The 16346-nt window shown below is 40.7% G+C and overlaps 1 long non-coding RNA gene across 1 annotated transcript; it reads right to left on the reverse strand.

The window, feature by feature from the left end:
• Positions 1 to 283: 283 nt before the first annotated feature.
• Positions 284 to 10279, reverse strand: LOC119725898. The gene is made up of 2 exons (XR_005270753.1): positions 10239 to 10279; positions 284 to 426 (listed from the first exon to the last, which is right to left on the reverse strand). It is a non-coding gene; the product is annotated as an uncharacterized LOC119725898 (long non-coding RNA).
• Between the last annotated feature and the right edge of the window lie 6067 nt (positions 10280 to 16346).

The following is a 16346-nucleotide window of genomic DNA, read 5'->3' on the forward strand; positions in this document are numbered from 1 at the left end:
AGGCCACGCGGCGCGTATATCCCCCACACGTACGTACGTACACCCACACGCAGAACATAGTAGGCCTACATTTACTGCCTTATTACACCATGCGTACAGTCCGTACTCACGTGTTTGTGCTTGCTGGTTGTGTTAGTACCAAACCGTTCGTACGGAAAAGGGTCGGTGGTACGGTACACGCACGGACAAGGGTCGGTGGTACACGCACGTAGCCGCGTTGATTGTGGGTGCAGGGCCCGATTATCTCCCTTCGACAAAAAGCCGAGAGACCGCATTGAACAAGGCTACAGCCACGGAGACATCTCCCCAATGTTCCGTTGCAGCATCTTGGATAAATTCCTCAGAAACTCCCTGGTGTTGGTCTATTTGGTGGATAGCTGGTCCTCATACGGCTGGTTCCACAGTGGAGTCACCATGTTGTTTAACCTGTAGATTGGGAAAAGATGTGAAAAGCACATTCAGTATTCCAGAGTCTTAACAATTTTGGAAAAAGTGAATAGCTCAACTGCTCTAAGCCTTTTGCGATATGGCAGACACAATACAAGGGTGTTATTTGATTTGGGTATATTGGGGTAACTTATGCAATAGACTTAGACCCAAACCAAATAGAGCCCTCGTATTGTGTCCACCGTATCTCCAAAGGGTAATGGATTGGGTGTGGAACTTGTCATCTTTCTACATACAACCATTCTTCTAACTACAGTACATAGTTCTGGTAGTGCATGAGCAAATTAAAGATTAAGCTTGAAACAATGAGGGTAATGTGTTCAACTTAAGACAGTTTATCAGATAAAATAAGAATCATCTGAAACTGTGAATCGCACACACACTCTACACAGACATGCCACCTTTAATGCTGTACCTTCTAGGAAAAAAAACAAGGAAAACTGTCCACATAACAGTTTTGCTCAACAAATGCCAGATGAGGTACTGAATTTTCAAGTTTCATCCCGAAAAATATATTTCTTTACCAATCTGCTATTTTTCAAGCAATACAAAAGTTACTCACTTTTGAATGAAACATTAAACACAAAAAGGCTCACGTTCAGTTATTGAATTATTACTTTACAATTCTAAATTATTGGCTGCCAAACATAATTTCTGTTCTTGCTGGATGTGCTGGTCCCCCCCCCCCTCACAATCAGTATCAATAATGTACGGACGGGAGCCAATCATGGGTAATTTCTTAGTATAACATTTGATAGCAGAAATCTAAGTACACTTTCAATTTCAAGCAAGACAGTGTAGGAATTCCATGGTTTCAAATCTTTGTTGATGCAGTTGTATCTGTATTTTAAATGTCTTTCTTGATTATCCAAACACCAAATCTAAAGCTTGTGTCAAGTTTCTATATGTGAGATATAAATAAATATGTTGTAAGCAAAATGTAGTGAACGACCTGAAAGATTTTGTGTCATTTTTTGATCTGCACCTAATTTTATTCAGTTACAGATAATTCAAGCGTTACGTTATGTCTGTGATCTTTTATGAGCTGCAAAACTCTACATGTAAAAAGTGCAGAGTGCCATTTCACCTTTTTTAAAGAAAGGCCAAAAAAAAAAGTCTCCAGTTTCTGGTATGGAGCTTGCCCAAAAAGTGGTGTGGCGACGCGGCTATTTTTTTTTTTTTTTTACCTGGTTTGTTGCTTCAAATGTCGGCTGATGACTGCAAATGGTGCCCGACTAAACTTAGTGCAAATGTATGGGAGTCCAGAGAGGCCACATAAAGCTTCTTCTCGACCATAACCCCATCTAAAAACACGTTAAAATTGTGCAGCAGCAGGATTCCAGTCAAACCGTTGAGTTTGGCGGTTTTGAGACATCATCTTTCATTGAAAAAAAACCTCTTTTTTTTGGCATAACCTAGATTTGAGCAAAACCTTAGTGACGGATTACACAATGAACATGTAAAAAAGTATGCCAAAGTCAACTGTGAAACTCTAATGTCAACTTTGGTTTAGTATGCATTCAAAACAAGGAACAAAGAACTTATCCTTACAAATCTTAGAGATAAAGAAACACTAAGGGGAAAAAATGCAGCTTTTTATTTCAATTACACATTGCTCCAGGTCTTATATTCGCTGTTAGTATAAAACTGGAGTGATCTTGAAATAGGACAGAACACTCTTTGCTACATCTGAATCAAATGTTGTATATGGAGAACGATGAAGTTGAAAAGCACCTTGAGAACTTTATCAAAGAAATTAACAAATACCATGGTTAATTACTGAAATCAATGCACCAATCGGCCTCCTCTTAAACTTCTCTTCACAGTCATTCGAGTGAAGTCAATGCGTACAATCATCAACATCTACTTATCCAATCTGGCTGTGGCTGACTTGCTCTTCCTTATGACTCAATGTATATTTGTATTGTGTGCATCTGAAGTGTACAAAGCATTCCAGAGTGTCAAATAAATCCCGGGACATACCGTTATTTCGTTTTACCGTTTTGGATTTCCTCAAAAACAAAAACAGTAAACGAACCATTGACTGTTTTGTCGTTTTACAGTTTTATAAAACGACAAACAGTATTAAGATAAATACGGTTTATCCGTTTTATAAGTTTAGGAAAATTCATTATAGCACAACGATCCATTATTTTTGTTTGACGGTTTTACACAAATAACTTAGAAAAACAGCAAAACAGGTCAGTATTGAATACACACTGTTTTTTATTTTAGTGTCATAGTTAACAGTCCGTGGTGCATTTTGTGGCGGTGGGCAAGGGGGTGGAGGGGGACCCTGCTTTACACGAGTGTTGGCTCGGCATAATTAATGCGTGGTGTGATTCCTGGCGTGGACCCTGACCCCTTCTCATGTGATTCAGTTGGTGGGGCTTAAAGAGTTGCAAGCAAAAATGGCGCTGGAAAACTGCAAGGGAGGGCACTTTTACTTTTCACAATGGATACAGGATGGTAAGACGTTAGATGAAGTTGCAGATATTTTGAAGGAAATTGGAGTTTAAGTCGACGTGGCTCTTCAATAGCTAATTCGCAAATTCTGTTGTGAGAACGAAAATGTAAGGAGGGCCCAGGCAATGACTCAATCCCAAGGACGCATTAACATTCCTTGGAGCATTGCTTAATTGCCAAACCTAAATCCAAAAAAATTGGTCGGCAAGACTATTGACCGTTTTGTCATTGTCATGATTTTGTAAAACAACACTCTAAAAATAAAGCAACTAACCGTTTAACGCTTTCTACAATTAAAAACAACAACAAAAAGTATTTTTTGTGTTTCGATTTAATACCGTTTGACCGTTTTACAAAACTGTAAAATGACAAAACGGTCAATAGTTCGTTCACGGTTTTTGTTTTTGAGGAAATCCAAAACGGTAAAACAAAATAAGGGTATGTCCTGGGATTCAATTACATATTTGTTATTGTTTCTAGTTATTTTGTAGAGATCATAGCAGCTGAGGGATTCTCTGCAGTGCGTAATCCTCATTCAAGGAAAAAGCCTCTAAATCTCGAGCAGCAAAGATATCAGCAGGACTCTGGGTGCCAACAATTATTGTTGGTGTGATTCCGATATTCTTGCCAGAGACTGTCTTTAAAGACATCATTTTTTGGATTAATTTCGTTACCAACACTACCTGTTTGGTAGCCACTCTTGCTTTGTACATCTTTGTAGTAGTTAAAGTGTGCAAGCAATCAGCACAGTTGCCAAATTGTCCCAAGCGAGCAGGCAAGGTCCTCTGTATGGTTATCATCAATACTGCCATTTTTTTTCATTCTGAACTCACTCAACGTTTCAGCTGCAATTATTTATACTCTGGGGACAACTTATACTTTGCCTTCAGACTTCAGACTTATCAATAATATCAATCTTTGATACAGAAAGCTGTCATTTTCTTGTGTCCTGGCTGCATTTTCTTTATGTCCTCGCATAAATTTATGAAATATTTTTGGTCGCCGTAAGGTCTCCTATGAGATCGCATATAATGTGACAGGCCCTTAACACACTGAGTAAACAGTGTATATACGTCGGAGAAGGGCGAAACTTAATTTGATTTTCATCTTGTGATTGGCGCATATTACCATGAAACACCTTACTGGTAACGAGAAACATTCACAGCATATTATCAAGAATAGAAACGTATTTTACTTTAAAGTAGGGAATTGTCAATACTTCCTGTGTCATTAGTAATGTGCAGGACCAGAACAGATTGCAACCAACTGTCAGTGTCACATTCCCTGGTTTGCCCCTCCCCAAGAAATATTACCCTCAGAAGTCTGGTACACCCGTCACACAAAATAAATTGTCACACAAAATAAATTGTCAATTTACTCGACAATTTATTTTGTGTGACGGTGTACCAGACTACTGAGGGTTATATTTCTTGGGGAGGAGCAAACCAGGGAATGTGACAAATGGGGGCTCGTCCGGGAAATGAAAAAACAAATTGAGAAAAGCTGGTAGTCTCAGGTGTGTGGTTATACACGATAGATGTTCAAGGTGGTTTATGGAAGCCCTTGCTAGGCAGCGTGCATTGAGAAGCCCAAATTGCGATGCCTATAGACAGATTGTCATGTCATGTTGGCAATTATGTAACGCGCACTAAGTCACATGGAATCAAGCTGTTGTTGCGTAAGTTAGGTATTTCTGGAATCTCCCCTCACAAACGCACTTGCGCTAGGATTAGTTTGATAGTGCTTGTATTGTTCTTGTTCATAGGGCTATCTAGCTCAATCTGCAAGTCTGGAAGTAACAGAACGAACCAACGAAGAAACAGGGCAAGAAATACAAGAAGTTGCTGGGTGCATAACCAAAAAGTCACCGCTATCAGGCCTCGATCTTTACCGTGGCCACCGCGACCAAAGGCCGCATGCCCTTCCAACTTGGCCGCAATGCCCCTTCAAAAAATACACATGTCGCGGCCAACTTGGCCAGCGTGCCCTTTTGTCATATTTGTATTTTACCTCTGCATGTCCCGTCATGACAATCACACATCACAGATATTGTGTAGAGGATCTGTGCATACAAACACCATTCAACAAACGTCTAGTCGCGGCGAAAATAATACACGTCTTTTTATAGTTATCGTTGTTGTGTTCGTAACTACGTACACACGCAGGTCATCTCATACCCCCGGTACACCATAACCCAGCGCGCAGCCCTTCCCGATCTCCTGGCTATGGCCAAACATACGGCGCGGTGCCACTGTACAATGTACCGTACATTATGCACATCATTGCAACAACCGCTAACCGGAGCGTAATTATCATAATACACTAATATATTCAACTACCAGGAAAACCTTGGCATTGATTGGTCAATATTGCAACATTAATATCACATGTATTTTCACGTGACTGACATATTGTGCGGGCAAGTTGTCAAGTTGATGATTGCAGTGAAATCTGTTCAATGACGTGTTTGTTTTCAATCAACTTTTTAGAACATTTTTATTTTTTTCTGCACCACGAAAGGTACAGAAAATAGCCCCAAAAATTTTAACACAAATGGTGTAAGGCCGACACGATACTTAAAAAATGGAGGAATCGCCGCAGTGGACAAGTGACTGTCGTCATGTTTACCGCATGCATGATCGGCCGGGGCTGCGATGTCAAACACGGCATGGCAACACGCATCACACGGTGAGAGGCTCAGACCATGTGTAGCAAACTGTCAAAATGGAAGAGTGAAGGCTCTTTTTAGCGCATGGTTTTTGCTGAGGCGGATGTTGTACGTGACCTTAGAAACTAAGATAAACTGCTTCGCGTTGAACTTGCTATACTTATAACGATGTCTGGACGCTCAGTAGTTTTATTTTTTACGACGGCCGGACCTCCCGTGGCGAGCGACCGTTTTAACTTTTACCGTTTTAGCTAACACGGTGTCTGAACATGGCCAAATGAATTTTTCACCTGCATTAAAGGTTTATTTATTTCAAACATGAGGAAGTCTAGTCTTTAGTTTATGTTTAAGTAGACTTGCATTGAATAGTTTTTAAAGCAGTTTGTTTATGAGTAAGGTATATGATCAATATCCTTATTCATGCAAATTGTTTGATTGGGTTTACCACCCGCAGGGAGACCTCTGGTCATTTTTTAAAATAACTTTAAGTAAGATGTATTAAAGATGAAGCATTGCAGCCACATTTGTTTGTTCGTATAGCCCGTCTATGCATATTTTTGAAAAATACAGAATTTTTGTAATTAAAAATACAACTTTTGGAGATTCAGAATACAGTTTTTCGATCCCAAAGCTTATCGAGCCGCATTCGGAGCCGTCTCAACCTTGTCTCAATGGGTATCGCGCAAGGCAATGCTTGGACAAAATGCAACTGGGAGTTCGAAACCCATGAGGAGGAGGTTGAGGCGGCTCCGAATGCGGCTCGATAAGCTAGTCTGGTTCCCAGACCAAAAGATTTCTGATTATTCCTGATGAATCTTAGGTCCGGTAGCCTCCGGTAATACATTGTATTACAATTTACATCACGTGACTAAAACGGGAGGAATTCCTCCTTTTTCCGAAAATTTCCGAAGTTTCGTCAACAATCGGATAGCGCCTGAGTATTTCCAAGTATATAATATAGTTTAATTAACTGCTAACTGCTTATTAATTTTATTTTAAATGAGTTGATAATTCATATTCATTGCTTTCATTTAGAGAAAACTTGAAATTCAACGACGATTTTGTGCGTCAAATATACTAGGATCGTATGGGTGAACTTTTTGCTGCATCATTTTTTGCTGCGTACAATTTTGAATTTGACGTCCGTTACCGGGATTTTCCAAAACTTGGTCTTCATTCGGCTCCGCCTGCTAACAGTGCTATTTGGGTGCCTAAGTTTGAAGATTCCAGATCAACATTAGTCAATGTTATCTTACAGAAACATCAACTGTATTATTTTAACCGTATGATATTACGAAGAAAGCGATTAATTTAAAAATTTGATCAGACCATTAAAAGCTACAAGCGATAAAGCGAAATCGGAAACGAAGCTCTTTGGACATGGTGTACATTTGTACAAGAACTGAATACTCTTGATTGTTTATGTGACCTAGAAAATAGGCGTGTATACAATGGCTGTAAATAAATGTAAATTAAAGGTATTGAAATGATTGGCCTTGGTGCCCCCTTGAGTTGGCCTTGGTGTCCTGTGGAATTTTGATGAGGGCAAGGCCAAAGTGGCCTGCCCCTTTTTTGCCCAAGATCGAGGCCTGCACTATGCGAATGTGCAGGTCAAATAGGAGAAAATTTGAAACTGTCTTGTGGGCATGAAGTCCCCATGATTAGTGTCACGTGTACAATCGGTAATCAAATTCCAGTAGGGCAACGAAACGGTTAATTAAAGTTCTGCGTGATAGCTGATGTAGTACGGTTGTCGTCAAACAGAGTTTAGTAGAAGGAACAAATGTTGGAGCCAAAACAAAAGTGTGTTCTTCTAGACAGTACACGGAATGTTTCAGTCGCGCGTATTGAAATAGATTCGCTGTATTTTGTAGGAACCGTGAATGCATGGTGTATGCCAAATCCCTTGTACGATATTATAGGGAAACATAACAGGTGTTAGAGACCCACGTGATCCTGATCCCAGTTGGTGAGGTAAACGAAATGACACACCGGAACAGAAATGCCAAAGCCCTCGCGACGAGAAAACAGCTGCAGTTGAGACAAGAGCGCAAAAGCTAAAGAAAGTCACGAACTTGCGTCATCTTAAAGTTCCCGAAGTGCAAAATCTCTCCGAATCTCGTACGTAAATAATTAAAGCGCAACATGGAAAAGCTACTGACCCTCGGGGAAACAGGACAAAGCCGACGAGCGGGTAAGGATAACAAAACTAGGTATTTCGTCTCGGACGGATTACTCTACCATGAATTCGCTTCACCGTCGACAGAAAAAATTGTGTAATCAGTTATCACACAGTTATCACACAGTTGGTACAGCATGTACACAATTCCACCATGGCAGGGCATCTTGGTATCAAGAAAACAAAAGACCGCGTACTTGCAAATTTCTTTTGGCCAGGCGTGCAAGGCGACATCAGAAGATACTGCGTTTCCTGTGACATATGCCAAAGAACGGTCGCGAAAGGTTGTGTCGGCACGGTTACTCTACATGTAGGTAGAATACCTTTAATTGATACGCCGTTTAGACGAGTAGCCGTAGACTTGATAGGACCAATTCACATTCTGACTTTGGTCGACTATGCGACGCGCTATTCGGAAGCCGTAGCCCTATTGAAACAGAACGCGTAATGGAAGCGTTGTTTGAAATCTTCACTCCAATGATCTAAATGAAATGCTATCAGATATGGGCGCACAATTCACCTCCGATCTAATGAAAGAAATAGGCAGATTTATGTCAATGAAACAACTGCAAACTACACCCTACCATCCAATCTGTAATGGACTTGTTGAGAAATTCAACGGTACACTGAAATGAATGTTAAGGCGCATGTGCAGTGAGAGACCGCGTGATTGGGATCGGTATATCCCTGCGCTGTTGTTCGCGTATTGAGAATCTCCGCAAGAGAGCACGGGGTACTCTCCCTTTGAGCTCATGTACGGTCGTTCAGTACGAGGTCCTCTTACTATCCTCAGAGAGTTATGGACTGGAGAAAAATTAGATGAAGAGGTAAAGACAACTTACCAGTATGTCATAGACTTGTGTGAACGGCTAGAGTCTACTTGCGAACTAGCTTGAGAAGAACTCGCGAAGTCCAGTACTAGCTATAAGAAATACTACGACGCGCGTACTTGAGATCAAAAGTTTGATACTGGTCACCAAGTATTAGTTGTCCTGCCAACTGACGCGAACAAATGACTCATGCAATGGAGAGGGCCATTTCCTGTATTACGGAAAGTTGCACAACACGACAACTGTATTGAGATGAACAGTAAGCCACACACATTTCACGCAAATCTCCTCAAAAAGTACATAGTTCGATTCACTCTGTTACCTTTCAGAACGGTAAATGCACCGGCTACTTTCATACGCATGATGAGAAAATTGCTGGAAAACATACAGCATGTCGTGAATTTCATTGATGATATTCTAATATACACGGATACTTGGGAACAACACATCGAAACAATTCAAGATGTTTTGAACCCCTTGCGCAAGGCAAATTATGGCCGGATATGATTTCCTTGATTTTCTAGGGCACATTGTAGGAAACGGTGTTGTAAAGCCACAGACGGAAAAGATCACAAAAATCCTGAATGCATCTTGTCCACGAATGAAAAAGGAAGTTCGATCACTTATAAGCCTTGTTAATTACTATTGCAAATTCATTCCGAACTTTTCCGATCTGACTAAGAAAGGAAAACCAAATCATGTGAAATGGGAAGAGGCACAGGAACATGCATTGAGCACGCTGAAAGCGCCACTTGTATCTGCGCCTATCTTGCATCTGCCAGATCACAGCAAATCTTACATTCTTGGTTCAGAAATACTTGAAAATGATCGTCTAGGCAAATGGATTACAAAACTGCATACTTATGTACACATTAAATGTTACTTGAATGAGGTTTTTGTGTGCGTTTAAATGAGCATGTTTTTTTTAAAACTTTGTCTGTGTGAAAATATGTATACATGAATTGGCACAAACATCTACATTTGTACATTTGTACAGTATGACCCTACATTTTCCGCTGCAGATATTTAAAGTGTGTTTAAAACAGATTTTGAGGTTTTTAGTTGATGAAGGGTTACAATGCTCCAGGCTTTAAAATACTTTTAAGAAAGTGCCAAGTTCCATATTCATGAGCAATACAGTGATGTCATGAGCTGGAACTTCAGTGTCACTGCTGTTTAAGGACGGAAAGTTACAAAGTGTTCTGGTTGAGGTTGATGTGACTGTTTGTTCATTGTGCACGAGGCACAGGCAGTCAGTCAGATACTTTAACAACAAACTGCAATGCAATGATTTTTAGTTTCACAAGTTACACAGAAAATCACAAAGCTGTAAATGTGAAATACCTAGAGCGATATCACAGCAACAGAAGAAACAACTATTAAAGTGTACGGGCATTGTAAACAGTGCACTGGAAAAAAGATTACAACTTTCTACATGTACATGCAGTTTACCATTACTTTCATATAGACATCAGGCTAGGATATTTCCAGGTTTTAGTGAAATTCATCCAATTGCCTTTAAATTCTGTTAAACAAAATTACAAAAAGACCCTGAGAAATCTTCACCATGGAAAACATTATGAACTCTTAACAGAGCACAAACTGTATTATCATTATCGAGAGTTGAAAGCATAGAGAGCAAACTCACCGCAAATCCAAAATATCTTGGGAGGTTTTGGATCTTAATCTTGAAGATCTCTGAGGTGAAGTGCTGTTGCGTCAGATAGTGATAAGGATCCGTCATGGCAGCCCCAGTCACCGGTACGTCAGAGGTGCTGGTGGAATGGTTATCTTGTGGGTCAAGACCTGATGCACAAAAACAAACAAATTAAAAGACCAACTCCAATCAGAGAAAATAAGTTTACTTTGATTTTTTTTTAAGCATGAGATATTTGTAAGTTTAATTATGAGTTTTTAAGTGAGACACTGCACAACAAAATCAGTTCACACTGACAAACAGATCAATGAATTGCAAATTTTGAATAAGAAACATCCCAAAGTTGAATACTGTTAATATAGATGTACAACAATTGTACACAGTACCTGAAAAAAGATTAATGCTTTAAAATATGAACCTCATTGTAAAGTAAGAGATAAACCCATATATAAATATCTTAATTTGGACGGTTCCCAAAAATGACCAATTTCTACAAGCTGCTGTTGTGTGCGTAATTCAAAACTGCCAAGCACAAATAATGCTTTGTACTATCACCATTCTGGTATTTGAACTAGTATGCTTTTCTGATACTTTATTGATGCCTCATAATATTGTGATATATTTATTTGCCTTTTTTAATGGGCTTTGTATTAATCAACAAAAGAATGAATCAAATTAGGTTTCGCCCTGCACCCACGTATAAACACTGTATACTCAGTGTGGTACCTCCCGAGTGAAATTTGGAAAAAAATCACTCACGACGCAAAATTCCATCTTAAGCCGTGTCCGCACTGGATTTTTTTTTGGAAGGTTTTACCGAGACGATGGTAAAATGAGAAATGGTCAAATGTGACCACTGTCCGCACTTGGACTTTCGACACGGGAAATTTTACCCAGACCGTGTGGGAGAAGTGACCGAGCTGTCACAGTCACGTGCACAGGAAATAAAATGGCGATCACATTTTTTTTCAGCCCCCGATACGCACAGTATAATATTACACACACCATTAAAATGCACAATAAATCGTAACATATGATGTTATTTCATCTTGACACGATAAATCTTGACGAAAATGCCTACTATTCTGATGCATTTGTGATGGACGACATCGAAGCCATGCGGCAGCAGTTCCATCGGTAATCGCTGGTTCCCACCGCATGCTAACAGAATCAAAGCTATGATGTACACTGTAGGACCGGAACCAGGGACTGCGGCCTACGTACGGTGCCATGCAGACTACACGGCGTAACAGGACGAAATTGGATCGTAGAAAATACAAAACAAACATTGGTGGAGAAAAAGAATGACTGCAAAGTATTTCCCAGAAGGTGATCTTGATATTTTCTGTGAATGTATTCTCTGTTAAAATATATTTATAACAAGCTTTTACCGCTCGGACTTGACACACCGCAGCGTACGTGTTTCCACAAAATGTTCGGCCACATCACGTGTGGGATCGTGCTGTTTCTGTATGCATGATACTCGCACTCGGGCCGGATGTCACTTTCCTGAGCCACTTTTACCAACTCGCACTGTCCGCACTGGACTTATCGTCTCGGGAAAAGTGACCTGGTCAATTTTCCTGGGCGCGTGGTCAGTTTTCCTGGGCAGCAGTTGGCCAGTAAAAGTAACCGCTGGACTCAGGAAAAGTAACTAAGAGGAAAACGTCCTAGGCTGTCCGCACTGGACTTAAAACAGGAAAAGTACCCATAGTCTCGGTAAGTTTGACCAAAAAAAAGTCCAGTGCGGACAGGGCTTTATAAAAGAATGAATGTTTTAAGATATGAATGGCTTTGTAAACTTTGCATTCATTCATCAGAAATTCACAAGTTTGACAGTTGAACAAAGGTTCAAGGACAGAGGAAACGACAGACGTGGCGGAGGTGTCTTTATCTTGGTTAAGGATGGTTTCTCAGCCATTGAACTTTCTGAAGATGGTTGTGAATTACTCTGGTGCCAACTACCGCTCAAGCCGAAAGGAGAGGACATCTTCATCTCTGCATATTATAGAGCCCCCGACTCCTACAGGCCAGAATCTCTAGAAAACCTAGACAGAAGTTTGAGTAAATTGCAGGCTCAGGTAAACTCCCCATTCATCATTCTTGGAGGAGACTTCAACATCCCGGGCATGCTTTGGAACTCAAGGACTGGTACATGTACTTTCTCTGCAAACGGTATTCAATCCAAAATTATCAACATCGAAGATGACTACAATCTCGAACAAAAGGCAAATTTTTCTACAAGGAGAGACCCAGTTACAGGAACAGATAACATCTTTGATTTGCTCTTCACCACACGTCCAACTCTGGTTTGTAATGTTTACAGCAACTCCGGAATTAGTGATCACGCAACAGTGTTAGCTGACATAAACATCACCGCACCTCGCTCTGTCAGGCCCCCTAGGAACATCTTCAAGTGGAATGACGTGGATGAATCCAAGCTGAAAAAATCTGTCCTCGAGCTTAAGACCGAATTCATGCAGTCATCTCCAGAAACCAGAACAGTTGAGGCAAATTGGAGTATTTTTAGGGACAGGCTGAAAACTAACGAATTAGTACCACAAAAACCAGTCCAGGGACATTCTAGACCCTCATGGCTCACTACTGTCCTAATCCATTGCTGCAGGAAGAAAGAGCGCAGCTATGTGAAGGCAGTAACAAGCGGTCTACATTCAAACTTTTGCAAAAGCAAGTGAACAGCGAAATCCGAAGGGCTAAACGCACACATTTACAAGAAACTACATCTACAGGTAACCCCCAGAAATGTTGGCGCTACATAAACAGCACTCGTAAAGACAACACAGGGGTTCAGATTCTAAAACTCAACGGGAAAAATATCACATCTGACCAAGAAAAAGCTGAAACCCTACAAGATTAATTCTGTAGTGTTTTCAGCAGGGATGACACCGATGTGCAGCCAGTTCTACCACCGAGTCCCTACCCAGACTTGACAAACATCACCGTGTCTGTTAGAGGAGTCCTCAAGTTACTGACGTCGCTCAACTTGAAACTAGCTGCCAATGAAGTTGCCCCAGTACTCGCATTCATATTCCAACAATCACTTGACCTGGGTTCTCTTCCATCTGACTGGAAGAAAGCCAACGTAACACCCATTTTTAAGAAAGGCTCTCGTGCAGACCCGGCAAACTACAGACCTGTGTCGTTGACCTCTGTTTGCTTTAAGTTATTAGAGCACATCATTGATAGCCAATAAATGAAACACCTCCAGGAACACGACATCCTGAACGAAAACCGGCATGCTTTTCGTAAAGGCCTGTCCTGCAAATCCCAACTCGTAACAAATCACCACAGACATGGCAGTACTTGACTTCTCCAAAGCATTCGACATAGTTTCTCATCAAAAACTGGTCCAAACATTAGACTACTACGGGATAAGGGGAAAAACACAGAGATGGATCAGGGAATTCTTAACCAACAGGTCACAAAGAGTTGTGGTAAATGGAAAATCTTTGAAATGGCAAAGTGTCGACAGTGGCATACCACAAGGCACCGTGCTTGGCCCCCACCTGTTTTTACTTTTCATCAACAACATCAGCAAATCGGTGACTGGCACAACTCGCCTTTTCGCTGACGACTGCCTGTTATATCGGAAGATCTGCTCATCAACTGATGAACTGATGTTCCAAAAAGACCCGGACAACTTGGCTCACTGGGTGCAAACCTGGGGAATGAAATTTAACTCCAGCAAATGTAACATCATGTGAATCTCCGGGAAGCGGGCCCCCGGCAAAACTAACGACACCATGTTAGGATCCAACCTCGTAGAGAAAACCAACATGACATATTTGGGAATAATCATTCAGAATAACCTAAGTTGGAATCACCAAGCAGCACATGCCACTTCCAAAGCAAGTCGTATATTGAACTTCATCAAAATAAATTTTCATTCTGCATCCAGATCAGTCAAAGAAAAGCTGTACTTAGCAGTAGTCAGACCACACCTAGAATATGGCAGCATTGCTTGGAACCCTCACATAGCTAATAACATAACATTCCTGGAAAAAGTGCAACTGATGAGGGCTGCTCATTTCGTAATGCGAGATTGTTCCAGACTGAGCAGTGTGACCAACATGTTGACAACCCTAGGCTGGTCTTCACTGGAAGAGAGAAGGAAAATTAACGAACTTACCTACTTACCTACTAAAATAATACACAACATAGTTCACATTAACTCATCATCCATAGTCCCCAAACCAGCACCAGCTCGTAGAATTCACAACTACCAGTTCACAGAAATTGCAGCAAAGACAGACATCTATATGCAGTCATTCCTACCCAGAACTATCCGGAAATGGAACAAGCTCCCTCAAGACACCATAGACGCCCCAAACCACAACACCTTTAAGGATTTAATTTAGTTCCACTTCCCCAAGGCCTCCTTGCTAGACTTCCACATGGAGTATTCAGGATAACCACCAAGTACCAAGTACCAAGTAAAGGTGCAATTTTTTTTATGAAATTGAACCCTCATTCCCCCAATTTAAAAAACTTACCTGGAAAGCAACTAAACTATTTTGCAGCAAAATTAATTTCACTGGGTTAAAGTGTTAAGTTTCCAATAAGCAAGAATGGACAAAATCACATGAATGGGATTACACTTAGCTGACCTGGCAAAGGAGCAAACGTCTTCACCAAGTAAAAGAATAACAAGTCACCTTTGGATTTGTCCTCCTCATCTTCATTGGGAATAGCATCCAAAGTGATGGCCACATCTGTTGGCATCTTGACAACATCACCCTCTGTAACTGTGGTTGACGTTACCTCCCCAGTTGGGACATCATCAGAAGTTGGTCCCTGCTTCTCATCCATTTTGGTGTTATTACGTTGGACCAAAAACACACTGGAAATATAAAGCAACTGCACATTAAGCAGTTGTATACTATTGAAAGCCATGACCAGTGGGATATCTAGGGGGAGGGGTCGAAATTTGAAATCACAACGTGCACCTGAAAATAGTATGGTAACCATACCGTGTACATGTCTCTATCCAGTGCGATGTATATGTGGATACCATACCAGTTTCAGATGCGAGCTGTAAATGTCACCACAACACGGCTGCGACGCGACGGTTCTATCTGAAAAGCCACCAAAATCATCATTGTTTCCCCATATTTTAGCCAGTGTAGTTCTGTTTCAAGTCGATCCTTTGCTTTGTGATGACTGCTGCATGGTATTTAGGTGAGTTTAATCTCAACTAGGTTTGGATAATCAGGTTAAAGGACAATTTCAGTTGAGGCAATTTTTCATGGCCTCCGTCATTTTCTGACTGCTGGGGAAAAAATAGTTGGGGAAGAATTCCATACATATTGCATCGACATGACTAATATTTCCCCACAGTGACCTATCAGCCATCAGAAAGGGATAACAAGTTTAAAAGTCAAATTTTGCAGAAAAAATATTGAAGTTTTTACTGAGAATACACTTCAAATTTATCAGACTAGTCTCATAGGGTTTGTGCACCGGGTGTCAAGTGATGTCCAGGTATGGAACTCTTTCCAATAGTTGGTCCCCCAGAGCTTGAGAAACGCTAGTCCAAAAATTTGGAACTCTCAATACTGTCTATGACAGTCCCAAAAATTAAGGTTTTGAAAACTTGCCATACAAGATGGAGATGAGAAACTCCAATGCTCATCACGAATTAGACATGTAGAGCTGGAGGCACATCTAGTTTTTGTCCAGCAGTTGGAAAATGGCGGAGGCTGTGAAATTTGGCCTATACTAAACTTTTTCCCCTATTATCCAAACCCAGATGAGATTAAACTTACTTCACGCCATGCAGCAATCATTTACGAAACAAATGGTGGACTTGAAACAGAACAATGCTTAGTACTAGCTTGAGTAACTCCAGCTCCAATGCTCATCAGGAATTCGACATAGAGCTGCATGGAGCTAAAAGTATGTTGTAGATTCTAAGATGCCCTGAAAAACAGGGCTCTCTGTATCTGTATCACAATCTGGGTTGGGATTAATAGAGGGGAAAAGGACCATATTGTGATACAGACCTATACAGAGAGTCCTGTTTTTAGGGCCTCTAAGAATCTAGTATCAATTTCAAACACATAAATTTCCTCTTCATGA

This window comes from Patiria miniata, unplaced genomic scaffold (assembly GCF_015706575.1).
Source record: "Patiria miniata isolate m_02_andy unplaced genomic scaffold, ASM1570657v1 HiC_scaffold_1, whole genome shotgun sequence".
Classification (NCBI taxonomy): Eukaryota; Metazoa; Echinodermata; class Asteroidea; order Valvatida; family Asterinidae; genus Patiria; species Patiria miniata.